The sequence below is a fragment of the Protopterus annectens genome, chromosome 1.part2 (assembly GCF_019279795.1).
Source record: "Protopterus annectens isolate FY-2018-M chromosome 1.part2, PAN1.0, whole genome shotgun sequence".
Classification (NCBI taxonomy): Eukaryota; Metazoa; Chordata; order Ceratodontiformes; family Protopteridae; genus Protopterus; species Protopterus annectens.
Genome location: NC_056727.1, coordinates 251,057,284 through 251,081,646, shown reverse-complemented (window position 1 = coordinate 251,081,646; position 24,363 = coordinate 251,057,284).

The window sequence follows — 24,363 nt, the reverse complement described above, 5'->3', positions numbered from 1 at the left end:
AACACTAAAACAGAGTTTCAGCATAGCTGGATACGTTTCAGAACATTAACCGGTGAAGTACAAAATTGGAACCAAGATACTTATACTGAAACAGAGTTACTATTGCTTATAATATTCCATCCAACAATATATGATAAAAAGAAAGACTGAAATGAGACTCTTAGCCTAATGTCATGTTGCAGTAACAGTGCATGCCAGGGCCTCCCTGTCCTGCGAGATGCTTGAACTCCCTTGTACCATTACATGCAGCTCTGTCCCCCATGAGAAGAGATTATAAACTACCTCCCAGTATATAACATGGCTATGTGATGAAGCAAATAGTTATGCATTACAAGACCATGCTAGTATCATATCCAAAGAAGTAAGCATAACTTTGATGTCCACGTTTTGATTACATGCAATCATAAAGTGTTATTAAATGAGTGCAACAGTCATTAATGTTTAGATTTTGATAAAATTATCAGTAAAGTATCCTTGATCAAGAATGATTGCATTTACTTGTGGACGGGTATAGCACTTTTGAACATGTCTTATGAAATCATTATTTTAAGTTGATTTTTTTCTTTAATTAAACTCATTAAATCATATTACCTAATGTTTATACAAATGGCGTGTTTTGCTGACATTAATGATCTAAACATGTTTAGCATTAAGCAAACTATATACAAGGCAATAGCTCCTTTACTGATAGGGTACGTTTGTCTTTAAAATATCTGAGAAACAGCATGTATATTGCTCACTACTCATTTATTTGCAGATTCAGAACTGATGGAGCAAGTGATGGTATAAATGCCATTAATGATGACAAAGTAAGAGATTTCTAAATTACCACTTCTCAGAGTCGGTGCCGCAAATGGCACTGGCTATTAAAGAATGAATTTTTAATGATCCAGCAATAATAACACTGAAGTTAGCACAACTGGTAAATTTTAATAGATGATGCCTTACAAAAGTGCCCTGCTTTATATTCTACTGAAAGACTAAATTAAAGTCACAGCCCTCGTCAGTTAGCCATGCTGAAACATGTGAAGAATTGATTTTCTTATTTTCATCTGTCAGACCTGCTAGAAAGAATGAGTTTTAATTCTGGAGATGTTATTAAACTCCTTGCTTAACTGGCAGAAAAATGGAACCACTGGCAAGATGACGATGAAACCTCTGTCAGACTGAATGACACCTGTCTGAGTATGATAAATGACCTTCACTGCCCCACAATCCCCTGCTCTGTCACTCAGGTGAGGGCCATTAATCTTTATCGTGAGTCTGTCAGGTCAAGAAACTATAATGCTAAACTCTACAAGGATTTTTCACAGAAAGATATACCCTATCATATAATATTGCCTATGTCAGTGCAACACAGAATTAGCATAATTTATTATGACTCATTCCCCCAAAATTGTGAGAGGGGGATAGATGTGATTAGACAGATGGAGTGTGGGCCCAGCCTGGCAGACGCTCAGCCTCCTGCAGTGCTTGATGAGGAGTGGAGCATCTCTGCAAACCAATCAAAGAGCTGGCAGTTCAATTACAGAGTAATAAAGGGACATTCATCATTCAATTAGGCACCTGTCATGGTTTCACAAAAGGGAAAACTTCTAACCTGAGACTCTGGGGAGAGGATGCTGCAACTGGAAGGCAGGGAAATAAATGAAAAAAAAAACGGACAAAGTCAATTATTTGGCAAACAGGCAAGGGAAATATGGTAAAATAAAGAAAAGTTCTCCCCAGGCAAAGGTTCAACAGAAAGTTAGATGAATGTAAAAAGATTAAAGGAGATGCAAACTGATAGTAATCTTGTTTGCATTACAACATATTGCCTAGAAATGACACTAAAAGGGAAATCAGAACATAAACAAAAGTGACAAGTGAAGCTAGAAATGTTTAAGGCAAAAAAAAAAATATTGATACTACCATTTAATTTCTGATATTCCTAATAACTTGCATTTTCTCACAGTAGTACTCATTTTTTTTTGATTTAGTAACCATTTGCTTCACTGTAGTTTCATCTGGGTTTCTTAATGTCAAAAATAAAACCCCATTATGCTCACATGTGCTTAGACAGTAATTAATTTAAATTAAAACAATTCTTTGTTATTGTTTAGTTTGTTGCTATTAATGCCATCTGCATAATATTAATGTTTTGTGTAATCTGCTAGTTGGATCCCTGCAGTACTTTATCATGAAGAGAAAATTATATTCATACTTCTTAAGACAAAAAGGTAGAGGAAAGGCCTTTGTGCTTGTTCCAGGTATGCAAAGCTAATTACCTCATCTTTAAAAAACAGGGATGAGCTAAGGAATGTTCATGTCTTTGTAAGAATTTGCATTACAAAACACATTTTTATATTACTGAGCCTCAACTTTGTTTTCTATGTAGTGTAACAGGTATATTTGAGAGACTGCAAACTGTCTTAACTGCAGGGCAAAAGCAGCATGCTCCGAACCAGAAGGATATTCTGAAGTCATACTGCAGGTGGCTTTCTACAAAGAACATGGTTAGAGACACACAATAATCCAAGTGTTACTGGGTATAGAAGAAAATCACATAGGAACATGTTTGGACACAATAATCTAGGAGTTACAGAGTATATAAGTAAATCATATAATGTCATTTAATTTATACACTTCGTAATAAGAACAAATTTGTAGACTTCCAATAATCAATATATTTAGTAAGTATCAGGTTACTAGGGACAGTAAATAAGAGGGGTAAAGAAGGAAGTGGTAGAGTAATATAGAGTAAACAGGAAGTATGGACAGATAGTATTTATGTAGGAAGGAAAGTAAAAGGAAGGAATGAGAGAGAGGTAAACGAATAAAGGGGGAGAGAGGGAAGGGATGAATTTTAGGTGAGATGGTTGCAGTGACATCTCCAGGTGCTGTATAGGTGGTTTCTAAGAATTGTCTTAAATTGATGCCTAAGAGTAATATTTCTGAGGGCCAAGGGAAGCTTATTCCAAGACAGAGCAGAAGAAAGCTATAAAGGTTTCGCCCAAGTGATTTTTTAGGTTTGTGGATCTGTAATAGGCATTGGTCAGAACTTCTGAGGGAGTGAGGTGGGTTATAGAGGGAGACTACAGAGGAAATGCTTACTTCCTGTATATCTACTCTATATTCTTCTACTGCTCTCATTATCCCACTAATTAACTGGCCCTTATATTCTTACACTAATCTCTCCTTTACCTTCTCTACCTTTTCACTTACCCTCACACTTCTGCTTGTCCGCTAACATCTATGTCTCTCATACTAGACCAGCAATAACAATTTTTCTGCATCTTTGTAACCTTGCTTGGACCAAATGCTCTTCTATACTCACTCCTAACTTGTAATACCTCCCTCACTCACATTTCTTCTTGCACTACATTTGGTCATCTGCCTTATCTTCTCCGATTATATCCTTTTCTACATATTTCTATTAAATTTACACTAGCATTATCAGTACTGCAAATATGTTCCCTGTGCTATTATTCTCTCACTTACACAACTCGTCATTTGAACTTTTGTTTATATTTTGTAATGTTAAGCTATGGATCACTACTTGGAACTGTGCATTTTCTATATGTAAACCTTGTCCTCTTATTCTAATTACTTGTATAATTTGTACTATGGAGCTTTACTACCAGGGCCTCTGCTGAAAAAGGGCACAAGCTCGGATGGACTAACCCGGTCAATAAATGTCATATAAATAAATATACATAATTTGCATAGAGCATGGTTGGAGACTGAATAATCTAGGTGTTACAGGGCATATAAGTTATTCATATCGAACAAGGTTGGAGACAGGATAATTTAGGTGTTACAGAGTAACAGACATCAGGTTGACTATATGACAGCAACATGTAGCAGGGAAAGGGTTTGTGCTAGTATTTATCCAGCAGCATCCTGCGATAACTGTCAACAAAGATTTCCAGTTTGAAATTAGAATGAAGTAGAAGCATATCTGGAGGTCAGGAGAAGCTTCTAATTGGCAACTAATGCAAGCCTTTATGCTGCAGTCACTGCAGGGTGTGCAAAGGATCTAGTTTAGAACTTGCACAGTGAAATAGTATGTATCTGTATCATTTATAACCTTTTATAGATTGATGGGTACTTACTAGGCTATTGATCTGTGAGGATCTTAAAAAATGCAGCTTCACATTCCTATGGTAATTTTTAGCCATTATATTTGGTGTATAAATAAACCAGAGGCAGGCAGTACAGTGAGATATTGGGACACTTGCATGATGCCCCAAACTGTGAGAGGCAAGTGTGCTAAAGTGGGGGTGAATTGAAGTTACCCATCCATCCTCCCGAATTACATTTGAATTTGTCCAAACTATATTTGAATAACTGGTCTAGTATAAATGTTCTACAATGAAGAAATGCATTTCCTTGGCTTGAGGTAGCAAGCTTCCATAGCACTAAAAGGCTCAGCATTCCACACCTTTCTTTGTTATTTATTATGTCATGTCACTGGTCCATAATAGAAAATATAAATATATAAAATGCAGCTTTTGTTTCCCTCATAACTAAATATATCCATAAAAAACAATGTTTGTTAATTCCTAACATCTTATAAAGATGATTGCATCCAGCATGGCATCTCTGATAGACACTATTGGCACATGACTGAACAACCCTGCAGTGACATAATCAATTGGTTCTTGTTAATGAAACTCAATTTGACATGGATATTTTTTGCTAACTGCACCTAAGTCAGTGTCAGAGTATAGGTTTCTATATATAATCATATATAAAAATATATGCAGCTTTGCAGACAGCTCTGGAGATAGAGACAATTAAGGCCCTGATTATGGCCTAGGAGACCTGATTACTGGCTCGGGTGCTTAATGGAAATTATAGGGAAAAGTGCCATGACCATCCTTAGGGAAGGAGAGGAGCTGATTGTAGGTTGTAGCAGTTCTTCAAAGTAAGGAGGCAGGAGTATGACCTGAGGAAGGTCATGTAGCACAGCAAGTCACCAATGGGAAATTGCACAGTGTACTGGTACATGCAGTTGCAGAGGCAAAGACATTGCGGTCCCCACTGTGATGCAAGTTTCATGCCCCCTTGACCAGAGGAAGATTAGGTTAATAAATAAATGGACCTTATTGCTGGGATGCTACAGAAGACATAAGGAAGCGACACTGCTGAAAGAATGACAGTCCCTCTGGATGGCTCTCACTACAAGGAAACTAATGGGCTTGACTGTGGTTGAGAAGAGATTCAGTGGTCAGGAGCATAGGGGCAAAAATCATATAGGAAAATATATGTAGCTTTGCCCTTAAAGGCCATCAGACCTGTCAGACCCCAGAGCTGGCTGCTATCTTCCTTTGTAATTTTTAGCAATTTTAGCAAGATGTAGTTTAAACAAGTTTTTCATCCTCCATTCTGAATATTTCTTCACCCATCAGCTGCTCTAACATGTGTTGGACAGATAAAGTAGCCTTAGTCACATATATAGATATGGTAGTCCTAGTCACATGTTAACATAAGCAGTACTAGAAACTTAAATGATCGATTGCTTCAACACCAAGGTTTAGAATGGGTCTATATTATAACATCGAAGTTTGTAAACATCAAATGTTATAATATCGAACCTTAAATACCAAAATCCGCAAACATCGAATAGTCAGAATAAAAAATCGCTATTCAAAGAAACATACACAAAACACAAACACACACAAAAACAGCAATCCACACACATACACTTAAAATTCTACACCTAAACTAAACTTTACATACACTACTAGCTATCCACTTACCTTAACCCAACCCTAACCCTAAGGCCCGTCACTATCGCACACTCACCTCACCCGTGCCCCAACCTTAACTCACCTAACCCACCCCTAACCCTAACCTACACACAACCGCACACTTACCTGACCCACTCCCTAACCCTAACTCACCTAACCCGCCCCCTAACCCTAACCTGCACACAATCGCACACTTACCTGAACTTGACCCGTATTGTTCCAACATATCAAACGCTGAAAACAGCGAAGCCACAGCAACGGCCCACCAAATTCTTTCCCTGGGAAAGAATTCAGTGTCCTGCACCTTCGCTGTTTTCAGCGTTTGACAAAACTGGTTCAATATTATAACATTCGAACTTTATAAAATTCGATGTTATAATATAGACCCGGTTTAGAACACTTTGTCTGATGACATATATAACAGCTTTTCCATGGATAATCTAAGAAGGCTGTTCCTTTTACACAATCACTCTCTGTATGTGGCTGCTACTGCCTTAGTATATCTATTACTGTAGCATTATTCTCTTAAATTCCAGTTTTACGTATTAGTGCTTTTTCACAGCATTCAGGCATCTCTCATTTCTGCATGTTATTCCGTTTCATAGGTGGTTTTCTCATCTCCTTCAGTGCTGGTGTGTCACATTCCTTTTTTATCTGTTATATCATTACTAGTCTATGTGTTTATGTATGTATGTAAATTTATAATTTTTTGATCAACTGTCATATCATTACTATTCTCCTTATGTATGTTTATTACGTAAAGTTTGTATAACTGACTTCTGTAAAATGGAGCATTGCTCCCCAGGCTTCTGCTGAAAATGAGACTTGTGCCCAGTTGGACTTTCCAGGAAAATGAAAGTATAAAATAATTAAATACTAAGGAGTTCTCATATATTTGCCCGATTCCTGATTTTTGTCTCCAGAGGTGATACTATTCCTTTGTTATTATATCTACAAATTTGGCTGTGTATGCTAAGCATCTGCTACTAAATCTTATGATACCCCCCACCACCACCACTGTTAGCTGTCATTGCACTGAAATTTCTGTAGACATTTTTTGGAGAATGATCCTGCTAACAGCATGCACATGTCATGTCTTTACTATTCCCTTCATCAAGCCCTATTACTGATGTAACAGCCAAGTAAATAAATGTTTAAGTAATACTTGTAAACATAGAGCAGCATATGATTTTGTGCTGGCCTAAACACACATCTGACAGTGCAGAACTTCTGCAATAGGAGGTAGTCTGACTGTTGAAAACCACAGAGTACATGATAAGATCGGAAAGGTAATGCAAATCTTTGATAAAGCTTTTGCTCTTACTGCAATGTCTTGAAAGAAGAGGAATGCGAAGGAGTGATATGTGATCTAAAATGTACATGGTTATGGATATGGTTCACTCACCTAAAAGATATTGCTATAGGCGCACATATGTGAGTCTGTCTATAAGTTTATCTCTCTTTCTCTTTATATATATATATATATATATATATATATATATATATATATATATATATATATATATATATGTATATATATATATATATATATATATATGGGTCTACTTCTGTTGGTCGACAACCCATATCACTGACACTCATTTGGTCGACAGCTCATTTGATTGACAAACATTCTAGGTGGAGGGCTTCGCCCCCATCCCAATGTGGGGGGCTGTGCCCCATACACACACCCAACTATATATAACAACTCCACAGTCACACAATAGTGGGGAGGGGGGCAAATCCCAGGTTTTTCCTTGAATACTTTTTGTCAGCCAAATGAGCTGTCGACCAAATGAGTGTCAGTCATATGGGTTGTCGACCAACAGAAGTAGACCCATATATATATATATATATATATATATATATATATATATATATATATATATATATATATATATATATATATATATATAGTTGTGTGTGTGTGTGTGTGTGTGTGTGTGTGTGTGTGTGTGTGTGTGTGTGTGTGTGTGTGTGTATAAAAATATAGGTATAGATATATACATACAGGTTCATAAGTTTATACTGGCTAACAACCTCCAGGGTCTTTATAAGCATAGTCATGTAATCCAAACCAGTTTTATACCCGAGCACCTTAGACACCTATATGGTAGGGTATGTTAGTAAGGAGATAGCTAAGGGTTATGTGCGGGGTAAGTTAGTTTGGAATTGGTTTACTTGCTGTCAACCTCTGTCCATCATGGACATGGGGCCAGACTAGGGATGAATTTGCAATTTTCCATCCAATGGTCAAGGTTTCATTTAAATAGGGTCAGGAATAAAGTCTGATTCACATGGATGGTGAGCTTATTCCACAGTCCAGGGATCCTTTGTGACACATACCAGTCTCGCCAGCATGTTAAATTTATGTCACAGGCAAAGTTCAGACCCTCAGATCTAATGGTCCTGTTGCTGTTTGTTTTGCAGATGCACAAGAGATGCATCAGAGTTGGGGATGAGGATATCTTATAAGCTAAGCATAGATCGCATCTCAGTAACCTGCAAGAGACTGAGTACACAGACAGGGCCTTAAGGCAATCTGAGTAGAACAGGGTATTCATAGCATGGATTCTCCTAATGAGGAAACTTTGAGGGCATTCCAACTGTTGTAAATGTTTGGTTAGGTACATGCCGAGGGGGGCATTATACTCAATGATGGGTCTGATAAGGGCTGAGTACATGGTACTATAACTTCCTTGGACTTGGATGCCATACCCTTGCTTATGAGTTGGGTGACAAAGAATGATTTTCTCACTTCTATATATTAAGTGAAGGTCATTGTACTGTCTGCATATGTTCCCAGACCCCTAACTGCTGAGTCATCGCTTACAGATGTTTTATTGACTAAGTTATAAGCTTGGGTTGGACACTTTTTCAAGGGGCACTACAATGTATTTCTTCACATTGAGTTTTAATCCGTGGCTCTGGCAGCAATCATTTGTTTGTGTCAGACCTTCTTGTAGAATACTGGCAATGTGGGAGGACTTTATGATATCTATCAGTGAAGGCAATGCTGCTCATATGTAAAGTATTGCTTTATAGTATATGTATAATGTTGTGCCATATGATTCTATATATGTACTACAGTATGTATTAGTTATACTATGTCTGGAGCTTTTCTCCCTGGACCCCGACTGAAAATGGGCTCACCTTGGCCCAGTGGACTCTCCCAGTAAACAAATGCAAATAAATAAATAATAAATAAATATTGCAGATCCTAGCTCCAGATAAGCAAATAACCATTAGCTTCTCTTCCTTAAGCCTGGAGAGAGTGGCACCTGTATGTTGGACAATAGAATCCCCTATGACAAGAGTACTAGGTAAGGTGTTTGCTTGCCATATGGGCTTTATTTTTGGGGAATCATTGGGTGTAGGCTTAAAAGTGATGTTTAGTGCTGCTTTTTGTATCTGCTTTAGTGATTGCTGAAGATAGCTGTAGCCTTTTGCTGGCTTAGGAGGTCTTTGAGGTTTGGGAAGGTTTCTTTTAAGTGCCTCACCAGATAGTCTATGTGTGTGGTGAGTTATGTATGAGAAAGATGTAGTGTGTATGTGTTCTAGATAATCTTGTTCATAAGCATGATTTTTGCCTCCAAGGAAGTAAGATATGTACATCTTTTGCATACTATTTTAGTTTTTTAAGGGTTAAAGGGTTGCCAGATTGCATGAGGCAAGTACTACATTTCTCAGAATGCAGATATCTACCAAGCTGGCCACAGAGACATTAGGAAATTGCATATCCATGTTGTCAGGACCTGTAATAGCGTTGAGCTATTATAGTTTAGGGACTTGGCTTTACGGGGACACCTAAGTGGTATCTAGGGGTAAGGTTATATGTTAGTGCTAGGATCTGGTATTAGTGCTGTTCAATGTGCTATCTGCCCTAATTATAGATGTGTAAAGCCTTTCTGTCTTACAGGTTCAAAGCTTAAGTTCTGTCTTCATAGGTAAATTTTGTCTAAGCATTTGCTACTATACAGTGTACTGTTAACTGCTGCTGGGCAGTTAGCAGCTATATCAGTCAGAAAAAAGCTAAAAACGAACTCCTGTGCCCCATAGCCAATAAACAACTAGTTCCCTGGTGTGTTCCCCACCTCAGAGAGACAAGGTAAACACCTTCTGCCACAAGACAGATGATCTTGGAATTTCTTAAGGAACTTTCAAATGCAGATTAACTGCAAACAACTGCCAAATGATTAAGTCCTTGACTAAATGTCTCTTCTGCAAGGTGAATAAAAGCAAACAAAATTAGAAAACTCAAATAATCAGAGAAATGTCAGTTTTTCCAAAAAATAAAATAAATACTTTCAAAATGCAAACAAACAGTAGAGATCAGTGAATAAATCAAATGAAAATGCAGCAAATCAAGAAAATAATATTATCCTAGCCTTGGAGGCTCTGGATTCAGTAGAAACACTTAGATACCTCTGTGGAAGTGAACACAGCACTGAGAAAATGTGCCTAATTTATAGCAGACAGAAAAAAATCTGAAGAGTAACTCCTGTGCCCTATGGCCAATAAACAACAGCACTTTGAGCTCATTGAAATATTTCTCAACTGAAAGAGACCAGGTAAACACCTTCTGCCAAAAGATGGATAACCCTGGAATTTCTTAATGTAAAAACACAGCAAAAGCACCTCTGAAAGACAGATTAACCACAAATAATTACCAATAAACTATGTTGCTGGCTAATTTGCCCCTTTGCAATGCAATTTAGAAGCAAAAAGAACTAGAAAAAAAAACTGAGAAATGATGTTTTTTTGCTACAAAATTAAATGCTTTCAAATATGGACATGAGCAATAGTAATCAGTGAATAAAGCAAGTGCAGCTGCAATAAATCAAGAAAATATTCTTATTATAGTCTGGATGGCTCTGGATTCAGTAGATACTCTTGAAAAGCATGATTGAGCTCTACTGAAGTGAGCACAGAGCCACACAAATATTCCTAATTTACAACAGACAGAAAAACATTTAAAACTATCTCCTGTGCCCTCTGGCCAATAAACAAGTACACGTTAAGCACCCTGGAATACTTCCCAACTCAGAGAAACCAGATAAACACCTAATGACACAAGATGGATGCCCCTGGAATTTCTTCACGTAAAAGCATAGCAAAAGTAGGTCTCAAGTGCAGATTAACCCCAAACAACTACTAAACAACTAAATCCCAGGCTAATTTCTCCTTCTGCAAGACAATTTGGAAGCAAAAGGAACTAGAAAATCCAAACAGTCAGAGAAATGATAATTTTGCCATAACATTAAATAAATGACCAAAAAAAATGCACACAGACAGTAGTGATCAGTGAATAAAGCAAGTGTAAGGGCAATAAATCAAGAAATCTTAACATGGATGACTCTGGCTTCGGTAGAAATATTTGGATAGATAGATGTGTGTCTTTGTGCATTTACTATAGGCCCATGAGAACCATGGACCTCCTCTCTCTCTCTCTTCTGTCTTCTGTCTCTCTAGATACACACACATAAATATACACACACACACACACACACACACATATATATATATATATATATATATATATATATATATATATATATATATATATATATGTGTGTGTATATAGAGATGCACACACACACACACACACACACACACACACACACACACACACACACACACACACACACACACACACACACACACACACACACACACACACACACACACACACACACATTCAAATCCTCCAAATGTGAAAAATAAACTAATCACAAAAGGAGCACATGAAATGTTAAAAATCACTGTAATACCATTAAATCATTGTTGTAAGGGAGCCCTCCATGTGCTACTTGTCTGTGCTGATTTCAAAATTGCTCTATTTTTTGTAAGCAGAACACCTAAGATAAAAATCGTGGACTTACTATGTATTTGACACTTCCTATTAGTAATTTTGCTATTAGAATCAAAGTCATGCATCTTTAATAGGCACTATGGATAAAACATACATTCGCACACCTGTATCTAATATACATACATATATATATCATACTTGTGAAAATACTGAGCTAAGCCAAAAATAATGAGGGGAAAGAGGTCCAAAAATAGGAACATTTTTTTTAAATATTGCTCTATTAAACTTATGAAGTTTATAGGATAATGGGTGTTGCATTATGATGAATTTTCTGAAATCTGAAGCCTGAAACTCAGAGGTCATTATTTAGTGACGTCAATTCTCAATGATTTTCCTGAAGACCACTATTTTTATAAGGAAAAGACCAAAAATGTGAGTTAAAAATCTATGAGATTGCATTTCGTCTAATATTTTTATATTCATTTAACTTTCTGTTGAATCTTTGCCTGGGGAGAACATTTTTTATTTCACCAGATTTCCCTTGACTATTTGCCCAATACTTGTGAAAAGGTGCAATATATATATATATACAGATTATGCACTGCATCCCTATAAATGTATTGCTGATTCCAAAAATTGGAGGAATGACAAACTCTATCCTGTGCATTCCAAGAAACCACAACCTCTGAAACCTTTCTTGTCTCCCATACCTCATTCCACAGGGTCTAAATATTCCCACTGAATTTGTAAACTTAGCCATACAGCAAAACTATTGATAACAAATAACTACACACACACACACACACACACACACACACACACACACACACACACACACACTTGTAGATAAATAGATAGGCAGGCATGTAGATATGTAGATATTCAGGTAGGTATATCTATGTACCATTTATTGCTTATTATTTGCTTATGTCTGAAGACAATATATCATAACAAACTATTATTGTATGAGAAGGGTTTCATTTTAATGTCATTACTGCCTAAGCTGATTGAAACTTTTATTGTTTGATTTATTTAAATTGGTAGGTGAATTGGTCTACTGTAGATATTTTCCAGACACAACCCAGGCCAAAGGCGCAAGGATAAATACTTCATACATAAAGAGGCACACACACACACACAGACACATGACTGTAGGTTTTGGAAATGAGTTTTTTGATGAGCACAGACTATACTCCAACTCTTACTTTTAGTTACTTTCCTTTTTTAATGGTGTTTTTGGAAGTCTTTCAGTGAATAAGGAAACTGTACAAGCCAACCACCTAATGATGCCTTCATTACTTTGTTAGATTTTTTAGGAATGGGCATTAAATGGGTAGTTTCTAATGTTAACTTCCTGAGATAAGTCTTTTTAGATAGATAGTTAAATAGATTGATTGATATATGGCAAGCTTTATGTGGTATTTTTTGTAATCTAGTTAATCTCATCTTTAAATTAGTTCATATTGAAGTGCAGTGTAGTGTTTAGTTACAACTGTGTTAAATAATTATTTGTGTGCATATGTGTGTGTGAGAAGGATATGCTGATAGTGTTATTTTATTCATTTCTTAACTAGGTAAATCAGTTAGGCATAATCCTCTTTTCAAAGTAGACCTGGGAGTCACACATCTCAAATATTCAGATTTTTGCAGAAAGTCCAGACTTTTGTTTCATAGTTTTGGTCTGTTCCTTTTAAAAGTTGCAGTTTTCTTGCACGTAATTGAGAAATGAAGTCACAAAATAATGACATAAATTTGAGTTTCAGACTTCCTGTCACCCAGGAAATGCATTGTAGTGCTAAATGTTTTATCCCAGCAACTTTCTCGGTTTATAGGGATCAATATTTAAAATCTATCACTATTTGTGGACTTTTGTTCCCCAATTATTTTTGGCTTTGTCCAAATCTTTGCACTAAGAGTTTAAGAGATATGCTGGGAGTACTGTCTAAGTGGCTGGGTACAGATTGAAGCTCATTAACAGCTCAGTGTCTCTACAACAGACATCCAAACATTGTTTTCTGACTAGATAGTTGTGTTTTGCTTTTACTTAATTTATTTATTTTTTATTTATTTATTTTTTTTATGGCAGTACTCTTAAGCATAGTATGTGTTGTATAGGGCTGATACTCATAGCACCCAGCACGATAAGGTAGGGAGGCTGGTCCATGTAGAATTGCAGTGATAGCTGTGCATCACCTGACACAAAAAAGCTAAAAAGGGTATAAGACAGTTGACAATAAGAAGGTGGTGGCTAGAGTTTTTCTTGCAGATTTGTAAGGAATCCATTCATCCTATAAAGGAAAGGATGTTTCTTGTGAGTAAATTTAATGGTGTGCAGTATATGCTGGTCATGTTTGAGACTGTCATCTCTTATAACGCCTAGAAGTTTACTGTGAGTTATAGTTTCAATGAGAGTATTATTTGCTGATTTTATGGTAAAAAATTCTTTTGATTTTGGCAACTTTTTGAAGTAAAAGCATTAAGTTAGTTTTCTTGGGGAGTAGGGGGTTTGTTTCTTTGAGCCAGGTTTCTACAGAGAGAAAGATTTTTTGGGCATTGTCTTGAAACACATATCAATGTTGAGTCATCTGCATACTGAACTAAACTAGAATCATGATTGGAGGTGCGAAGGTCATTAATAAATATATTAAATTGGATAGGACCCAGGATACAGCCCTGAGGGACACCTGTAGTAATGGGTTGAAAAACTGAGTAGGTTTTTTTTCCCTTTTAACAGAGTTTTGCCTTCTAGATAGGTAACTAAGAAACCATAACAATGAGTATGGTGAAAGTACTATTGAAGAGAGTCAAACAAGTAGTTGCTGGTGCAACACAGTATAAAATGCCTTTGAGAAGTCTAAGAATATGGTGGACACAAGCAAGCAGACCATTGTTTCTATGTTCATTTATTTTATTGGTAAAGTGTAGTAAAGCAGTAGTCGTGCTTAAAATATGTTATTGAAATTTTGAAAATGATTGAAAAATATAGTAACATTTGTAATATTATAAAGCAGATGAATAAAATAAATCATATTTTAAAGATAAAATCGGATTATAACCATTTACGATATATACAGTAAGCCTGAGACCAAAATATTGATAAATTGTTTGTGTCTTTCGGCTTTTCCCAGTTAGGGGTTGCCACAGTGGAACTCCGGTCCACTAATGATTGGCAGTAGATATTTACATACTGGCTTGCCGGGCCTAATGCACAACCTTCAACAAAGGAACGCCCATTCACGCATGTCGCCACATAGAAGACACTCTGAGAATCAAGCGGGCAATGTCTAACTGTGAGGCGACAATGCTACCGCAGCACCACCACCACAAAATATTGATAAATAAAAAAGGCAAAAATAAGAAATCCTAATAAATTAAAATTATTAAATAATTGAAGAAAATGAATCAATCAGAGCTAAAATTTTGAACCAAGGATTATTCTTCAATTTGTTAGGATAAACTCTACTCTCTTTTGCTGCAGTTGCTTTAATTGCCATGTCTTTTAAAAGAATAAGATGATCTTCAAATTTTGATTCTGAAGAAATCTTCCGGTTTCTTGTGAACATTTTTCTGGCCACAAAATTTTTTCTAAGTTAGATAAGAAAAGTCTTTTTTTTTTTTTTTTGCATTTTCTGTTTCCAGTATATTAGAGAGAACCATTTGTTTTGTTAAAATGAAAGTGTCATTTCATAAGGCTTAAAAAATCTTGGATCTTCTCACAAACATTGTGAACCATTAAGCATTCATGAATCATATGTGACCAATTAGCCTTGATATGTTTTTTACATCTCCAACATTCAGTGGTACTTTCATTTCTCATTTTGGCAACCCTTGCAGGAGTTCAAAAAGTTCTAAACAAAAATTTCCAAGTAAATATGCTCCAGTAAAGGGTCCATGGTACGTTTTTAATAGATGAGAGAAGTTTTTTTGTTTTGTTTTGCTCAGAAAAAAATATCAGATAATCTTTAGAGAAACAATTCCAAAAGTTCTCATTTAAATTAGAGTTGTCTTTAGCTAGTATTGAATATATTTTAGAGATTAAGTTATTGGGTCTATATTATAAAGCCAAAAGCTCTAAAGAGTGAATACAAGTACAGCGACACGTAAAGAGCAATGTACAAAAACAGCAAAATATCTATTTATGGAAAATCAGAACATCAAACGTTTTTGTTTGGCCAGCAGCGTGATCCTGAGGATAAGGAAATATATCCTTTTCCTCACTGTAGTGCAGTCTCAGAGTTAGTATATTTAAGTAGGGAGGTATGGGGGTGCACCCCCCACATGAAGCTCCCTGCAAAAGTGTATTATTTAGTTTTATTTAGTTAATTTACATATACCTGAATGGCTTTGTTGTTTAAAGAAACACGTTCGGTGTTTTGATTTTTGCTAAATACATGTTTTGCTATTTTTGCACATCGCTCTTTATGTATCGATGTACTTGTATTCGCTCTTTAGAGCTTTTGGCTTTATAATATAGACCCAAATTTATCAATTTCTCTATGTTTGTAAATAATTTCATATAAAATTGTTATCCTTTCTGGAATCTCACCACAACTTCAGTTGGATAAGAGAGAAAACCTGGCTTGAATTGATGTTAAAACTAAATTTAAATAAATTACATCATTATTATTAATATTAAACTCTAAACAAATAGAGTTGATAGATTTAATGGTAACTCCTTCAAGTCATTGCTAACCATAACAAAAATGTTGATTTTTTTTCAAGAGTTAAAAATATGAATTGGTAACTTATTAATAACATTTTGTTAAAGAAAAAGGAATAAGAGATTCAAACCAAAATTTATAACTCAAATTGTTCAAAGTTATTTTCTTAAATGCTTTTATGGTTAAATTTATATAAATAGAATTAGATGGGGAATGGGTAGGACCTTGAATATACTTACAAATATAGAACCAGAAGGGATTGCATGAATTAATATTAATTGAGTCTAAAGAGTTCAGTTTGATTTACTTTGAGCAGGCGAGACTGTAATATTTTACAATTGGATACATAACTATTATCTAGCCAATTGAAAATCATCTTTATAATTGCTAATTTTGCATAAGTTTCTTTATTTGGAAAGTTTACTCTACCATAGGTCCATGGCCTAAAATGACAATTTATGCTTACTCTAGATTTATTTGGATACCATAAGAAATTAATAAGCATTTTATTTATTGTTTAATTTGTTTCTTATTAGATGGTAATAGAAGAGATTGAGTTATATATAATAAATTTGGAAATAAAGTAATTTTAATAATTTGCAATCTATCTTAAAAAAATGAAAATTTTACTCCAAGAATTAAATAAATAATAAAAGGAAAAGAGGACAACCTTGTTTAGTTCCTTTTATTAAATTTATAACATTTGATGTTTGTGGACCTAATTTTATGTATGCTTTATTGTTACAATAAATAACCATTAACATTTTAACAAACTGGGAAGGAAAGTCAAACAAATATAGTACTTCAAACAAGCAATTCCAATCCAATGAATCAAATGCTTTTTCTATATCTAGACCAATAAATAAAGATCCAGCTTTCCTGTTATTCATCATATCTAACAGAGTAATTAATCTTTTAATGTTGACAAAGAGTTGCCTGTTATGAATATACCCAGACTGATCTAAAATAATTATGTTTGGTAAAATTATTTTCATTCTATCTGCTAAGGTTGACATAAATATTTTATAATCTACACAAAGCATTGAGATAGGTCTGTATGAAGAACATTTCTGAGGGTCTTTGTCTTCTTTTATAATTGGAGTAATCAGGAAATAATTTCATGAGGATGGAAATTGATCTAGATTTTGACCTTTACTAAAATGTTATGTAGATTTATTATAACTTTTTGAGGGAATAATTTATATAGTTCTGGTATAATACCATAATTTCTTGGGGCTTTATTAGATTTCTTAATTTTTATTTTTTGGTTAATATCTTGTAAAGAAATAGGTTTTAATAGATTTATTTTTTGTGAAAAAAAGATTTTTTACTAAGGATTGATCAATATTTGCTAGTACATCTTTGCTTCCATTTGTTACTCTTTGATTTAAGGGTGAATAATGATTTATGAAAATTTGCAATATATCTCCAACATCTAACTTGTTCATTATGGGATTTTTTTAATAATATTGTTATTTGTTTGAAACATCATTATGTTTGCTATATTTTCAAATTTTTAGGAGAACACGAATAAAATGTTAACTTAAGCTTTTCCAATGCCAATTCAGCTTTATGAGATAATGATTCAGTAACTTAAGCAGTTGTAATGCAAATTCATTTTTATGAGATAACAATTAATTATATTATTTAGAGTTTGTATCACTTCCTTATTACCTTCTGTGCTCTTCTCATCTTTTTATAGTTTCTTTTAACTTTAATTGAATATTTAAAAGTTCTTTATTACATTCTTTTAATTTATGTTTGTACCAAGAGATTGTCATACCATAAATATTAAATGTATGCTTTAAATGAGTACAATACCATTTTTAAATTAGAATGAGGAGTATCATTAAATAAAAAGTTATCTATCTCTTCTAATAGCCATGTTTTATACTCCATTTAGTAATATATGCTGGAATTCTGTTAATATAAGTCTATCCTTTAAAATTGATTTCTATATTTAAAACTAAAGCATCATTGTCTGATAAAACAACGTATTATATTGAAATTGATTATTTTAGATGTAATATTCTCAGAAATCAATATTTGTTCAATTCTTGTTTGAGTACCATATTTGAAAGAATAATGGATGAAATCTTGAGAACTCTGATCTTTGAAGTTAAATGTGTCTTTAATATTAAAAGAATCTTTCCGTGCTTTAAAGGATTTAGCAATAAGAAGTAATTTGAATTTTATTCCTGAGTTGGATTCAGAATCATCTAAAAGACAATTAAAATCACCAACTAGTATTAAATTTCTATTGTAATTATTTGTTATAAAATCAAGATTTTTTTAGCTAATTTGACTCCCATTCTGGGGAACCAGTATACATTTCCCAAGGTTCATATCCTATCACAATATTTTATAATAATCAAGGTGAATAAGCTCTCTTTTTCTTCATGTTTAAATAAAATTTGAGGCATTTGAATCTCTTTTTTCAATAATATAGTTACCCATCTTTTTTTAGATTTGAAAGAAGATTGAACTAAGGTTGTATACTTACTTGAAATTGCAATACTGATTATCATTTTCATGGAAAATATGTCTGTTTAAGGAATATAATGTGGTTTATTTAAATCTAAACATTTTAGTAAATTCACCCTCTTTTTAGTGTTATTTAAACTATTAAACTGTAGCCCATAACATCTATTTTTATGGTTAGCTCTCACACACCCTCCAAATAGCTCTATCATCTACTCTTTTAACTTTATTCCAGTATTTAGGGTTACCTACCTATTGTAATCCCTGCTTCAACTGATTGTTATTTTCAGCTCCTTACCTCTCTTGTCTCTACCTGCTCCATTCACCCTGTGGGCTCACTTTGCTCCCCTCCCACCCACCCACCCCTACTGGTCCTAAGCTTATACATCCTCACCACACCCTCTTCCTCTCCAATCCAATCACAATAGTCATCTTGTTAACATTCTACGTGCCCCTCTCTCTAATCACCCCTATTATAATTCCTCCCCTTTAAAGAACACCAGTAAGCTTATTAGTCATTATGCAAGCACAACGTTTCCAAATCCAACTATGGCTCCTAATCATTGTCTTTCTCCTACTTTATCTAACAGCAGTCTACCTGCTAACCTCATATGAACAGTCAAAATATTTACAGCTGAACTTCCCTAATGCACAAACAAGTACTATACCTCTAATTAACATCCCAGAACACATAAATATAACATCTTTACCTAGCTATTTACCTGCTAAATATCACAGACTGACCCATATCAAATACAACTATCTAAAACCTAAAAAACCTCTTCACCATTACTTTAACCTCCACAATCCCTTAAACAAACTATTACACCTCTCCTTACTAGATAGGGACATTCATCCTAACCCAGGACCAGGGCAAAAAAAACAAGCACAGAACCACAAATTCATGTTCCTTCTACCCCAAATATCCCATCTAAATCTCCCAACTCACTCTATATAGCTCAACTGAATATTTGCAGCATAAATAATAACATTGCCCACCTCAATGCTCTCCTGGATGTTCATTCCTTTGATATAATTTTTTAACAGAAACATGGCTAAAACCCACTACTCAAGATGTTGAAATTATTCCATCTGGGTACAACATCTTGAGACAAGACCGCAAAGTAAAAAAAAGAGGGGGTGTTGCTATCCTCTATAAAGAAGGGCTACAAATATTTATACTAGATCTTGGTTCCTCTTCTGGAAACAATGCAGAAATCATTAGCACCAAACTTCACCTTAATCCCAGCAAATCCCTAAATATAATATGTATCTACTTGCCCCCTGGTAACAACATCACCACTCTGGAAGTTATCCTTGCTGAACTCTCCACAAAAATTCCCCATGAGACAATAATTCTTGTCGACTTTAATATACACTGGAAGGACTGCGCTACTGAATCACCAACCTCCCATATTAACCTTAATGGCTTCTCATAAACAATTAACTCCCCAACCAGAATTAATAAACCCAATCAAGAATCCATCCTAGACTGGATTCTAATAAATAATCACCAACAACTCTATAATGTAGGGACCCTCCCTGATGATGTAAGTGACCATTCTCTCACTTACATAATCAGGCAAAGGTTGAGCTCACACAACCCAACCATATATAAAACAATAAGAAGCAACAGAAACTTTAACCCCAATAACTTCCAAGCTGAACTAAAAGAATGTGATTGGTCACCTATAAAATACCTCCCACTTGATGAAGCAACAAACTACTTTAACTCAAGATTCTTAATCCTTAACCACCATGCACCAAAGCGTTCCATCAAAATTAAATCAAAACCTGCCCCATGGCTTACAAAGAAAACCAGGTAGAAAATTCAACAGAGAAATAAAGTTTGGGCACTATGGAGAACAACTAAAAACCAACAACAATTCAGGCAAAAAAGAAATGAGAATAAGAAAGCTATACTCAAAGATAAAAAAAATATATTTCCAGCTCCAACAGACCAACCAAAATAATCCACAAAAGTTCTTGGCTAGCATAAACAGACTACTTCAACCAGGCCAATCCGCAACACCACCCCTATAGGATCAAATTCTGACAATCCAAAGTGCAAACTGCTAATTCTTTTAATACCTTCTTCACTGAGACCATCTAAACACTTGCTAATCAACTAACAGCGGATAGCTCTGCTCTTCCAACCAATGTTACTAACTCTCTCCCAACTCTAAACCTGCAACCTGTCCCAACTTCCCTCATCTGCAACCTCGTAAGTAAACTAAAACCTACTACCCCCTCAGCTGACCAGCTACCTGCTGAATACCTGCAAAAGGCAGCCAATGTCATAGCTTATCCTGTATCATTGCTGATAAATAGAACCATACAAGAAAGCACTATTCCCACCATCTGGAAAATCTCCTACATTATCCCCCTACACAAGGCTGGAAACTCCAGAGAATATTCTAACTATTGTCCCATAGCTCTACTTTCCCCATTAGCTAAAATAATGGAAAAGCGTATCCAAAGACAGTTACTAGACCACCTACTCCAGAACAATTTACTGGCCAAATCTCAACAAGGCTTCAGGCCTTTCCACAGTACAACAACTGTATTCCTATCCTTCACTGACAGCATCAGTAAAAACCGTAATAACAATCTTCTCTCTTCAGCACTTTTCATCAACCTTTCAAAAGCATTTGACATGGTCAACCACCACTTACTTCTCAATATTCTAAAATCCTTCTCTCTGGACACAAAGACTATAAAATGGTTCCAGTCCTACCTTGATAATAGACAGCAGGCAGTGCTATGGGACAACAACCTCTCATCCCATCTCCCAGTTACTCTAGGTGTTCCTCAGGGCTCTATATTGGGCCCCCTCCTTTTCTCAATATTTATTAATGACCTCAACCTAGCTATTCCTTTAACTAACTGTGTACAATACACAGATGATTCAACAATAATCTGCTCAGCTAAGTCTCAATCCCAACTATAGACTTTAACTCAGACGATGTTCAATAAAACAAAAAATTGGTTTATAGAATGCTGCCTCTTCTTGAACCCCCAAAAAAACAAACTCCTCCTCTTCACTCCTACCCGTAAATCACTCTCAATGAACTTTTCAGTCTTATCCAATAATGGTACACTCATATATCCCAATCCAACAACTAAACTTCTAGGGGTAACCATTGATAACAGCCTGAACTTTGAAACCCATATTAACAATACCATAAAAATTGTCAACAGGAAACTAAGCTCCCTCTATAGGATAAAACCCTTTCTCTCCCCACTAGCCAGGACCACTATTGCCTATTTCCACCTTATCTCCACACTTCTCTATGCTTCTTCCATATATACTAACTTGTCAAAAAATAACCTTAACAAGCTAGCCAATGCTTACAATAGCATCGCCAGATTTACTACTGCTTGTTCATTTAGGACCCATCACTCCCATAATCTGAAACAATTAGGCTGGTTAGAGCTTCTGAATTAAATTCACTTTAAACAACTCACCATTGTGCACAAAACCCTTTTCCAACCTACCAATACCCCAATACTTGCTAGTCTCATTACCCAATATAAGAACCTTTCAACTTTATGCTTATCTAATAAACTACTTGCATCAACATGTAAATCTAATAACATGGCAGGAGATGCTCTGCTGTCAAATGCAGTTGGAAAGTATTGGAACCAACTCCCCCATGAACTTACATCACTGTCTTCATTTACACTTTTTAAACACAATCTGAAACTCTATCTTAAAACCCATTGGTTATGTCCCTGTACAAATCCAGATTAATCTCATACTATATCCCAAATACCCTCTCTTAAGACCTAATTCCTGCTCTATCTGTGTCTTTTTTAGATCAAGGCCTATCCTTGGCAAAAACATACCTTATCCTAATAGAGATAATTTAAAACACCTAGTTAAAGTCTTCTGCATATAATTCTAAAGCATCCTACATAAGGCAGTAAACAAGTATTGTTTAAACTGTGAGCATTGCTGAACTGTTGAAACTTGAAGTATGTATTTGTTTAACAATTACTTTATAGTTACTAATGAAGTCTTGTACATAAATATCTTATCTAATACTTGTAACATGTTTTCTGTATAAACTGTGAAGATTCCTGAACCATTTAAAATTTGTAGTATTTAACTGTATAACAAGTAGTACCTGTAGTAGTCTAGTAATTTCTTGGAGCTTATCTCCCTAGGACTCTACTGAAAATGGACATAAATCCAGTTAGACTATCCCGGTCAACAAATGTAAAATAAAAATAAAATAAATAAATAAAATAAATTAACATTTAATGATAATAAGTTTAATTCCATTTTCTAGGAAACAATAATTTGACAAAGCTCTCCTCTCTCTCTCTCTCTCTCTATATATATATATATATATATATATATATATATATATATATATATATATATGTATAAGCTTCTATTTAATATATAAAAAAAGGTTTCTCAGATAAAAGAAAAAAAATTTTATATTTTAATTCCATGAAAACTTACACCTGTAATAACTATAATTCCTAGTCTTCATCTGAGAAAACCAAATCTAAAGAAATCTCTCCCATTGCCCAGAAAATAGAAAAGAAAATATTTTAACATAATTTAAGAGCTCTACAGTAAAATATTAATATAATGGGAATTAAATTGGAAAAAATAATATATATATATATATATATATATATATATATATATATATATATATATATATATATATATATATATATATATATATATATATATATATATATATATATATATATATATATATATATATATATATATATATATATAGGTAATATCACATATATTAACATACCCATTTCTCTCTTCTAAAAGTTTTAACTGAAAGCAATTAGTTATATTTCAGAATTTAGAAATGAATATAGTATTTCTGTCTAAAATGAATATAAAGCATTATTATAAAACTTCATATCCTCCCCTCCATCTTCTCTGATATAATTTCAACTTGAATTTGAACAAATAAGAAGATATAATTATGTTTTTAGCATAACAAAATGTGATACCAAGAAGAGTTAGTATACTTTCCTACTTAAACTCAAGTGCAGAAATAGAAAAATCTGTACCAGATCTTGACTTTAAAACAACAAATTCCAAAATGTATCATTTAGAGCTGGAAAAGGGTGAGAATAAGTAAACTGTTAGATAAGCTCAAAGCTTTTTGTGTATATTATATAATCAATTAACATAAAATCTAGACAATATTGTCATACAACTATAAGTTATTAATCAAAACAAAAAATTACTTGTAGTACGGGAAAATTCTGCCATTGTCTTGAGACTAGTTCATGAGGACATATTAAATCAAAAGTATTCAAAAACAGAGGACAATTTATATGTTCTCAATTTTCTAATAACTGTTTGCCTAACATAAATATAAGCAATTCTTCTTAACACCATTTAAATACCATCTGCTATTACATGAAGAAAAAGCTATTGAACTTTAAAGGAGATCTTAATATAACTTTCTCATGCTCTTACCATTAAAATGACTGTAACATAATTCCTGTTTTCATAAAAATGAATCTAAATGGTTAGACAACATAAAAGCAATAATTAGTATCTATTTTCAAACAAAATAGATTTTTCAATACTAATAATGACTACACATCAAATAAAAGCATGTTATAGGAATCTATAACACTTATGTCATAAAATATATTATGAACAGCTCAAATGACA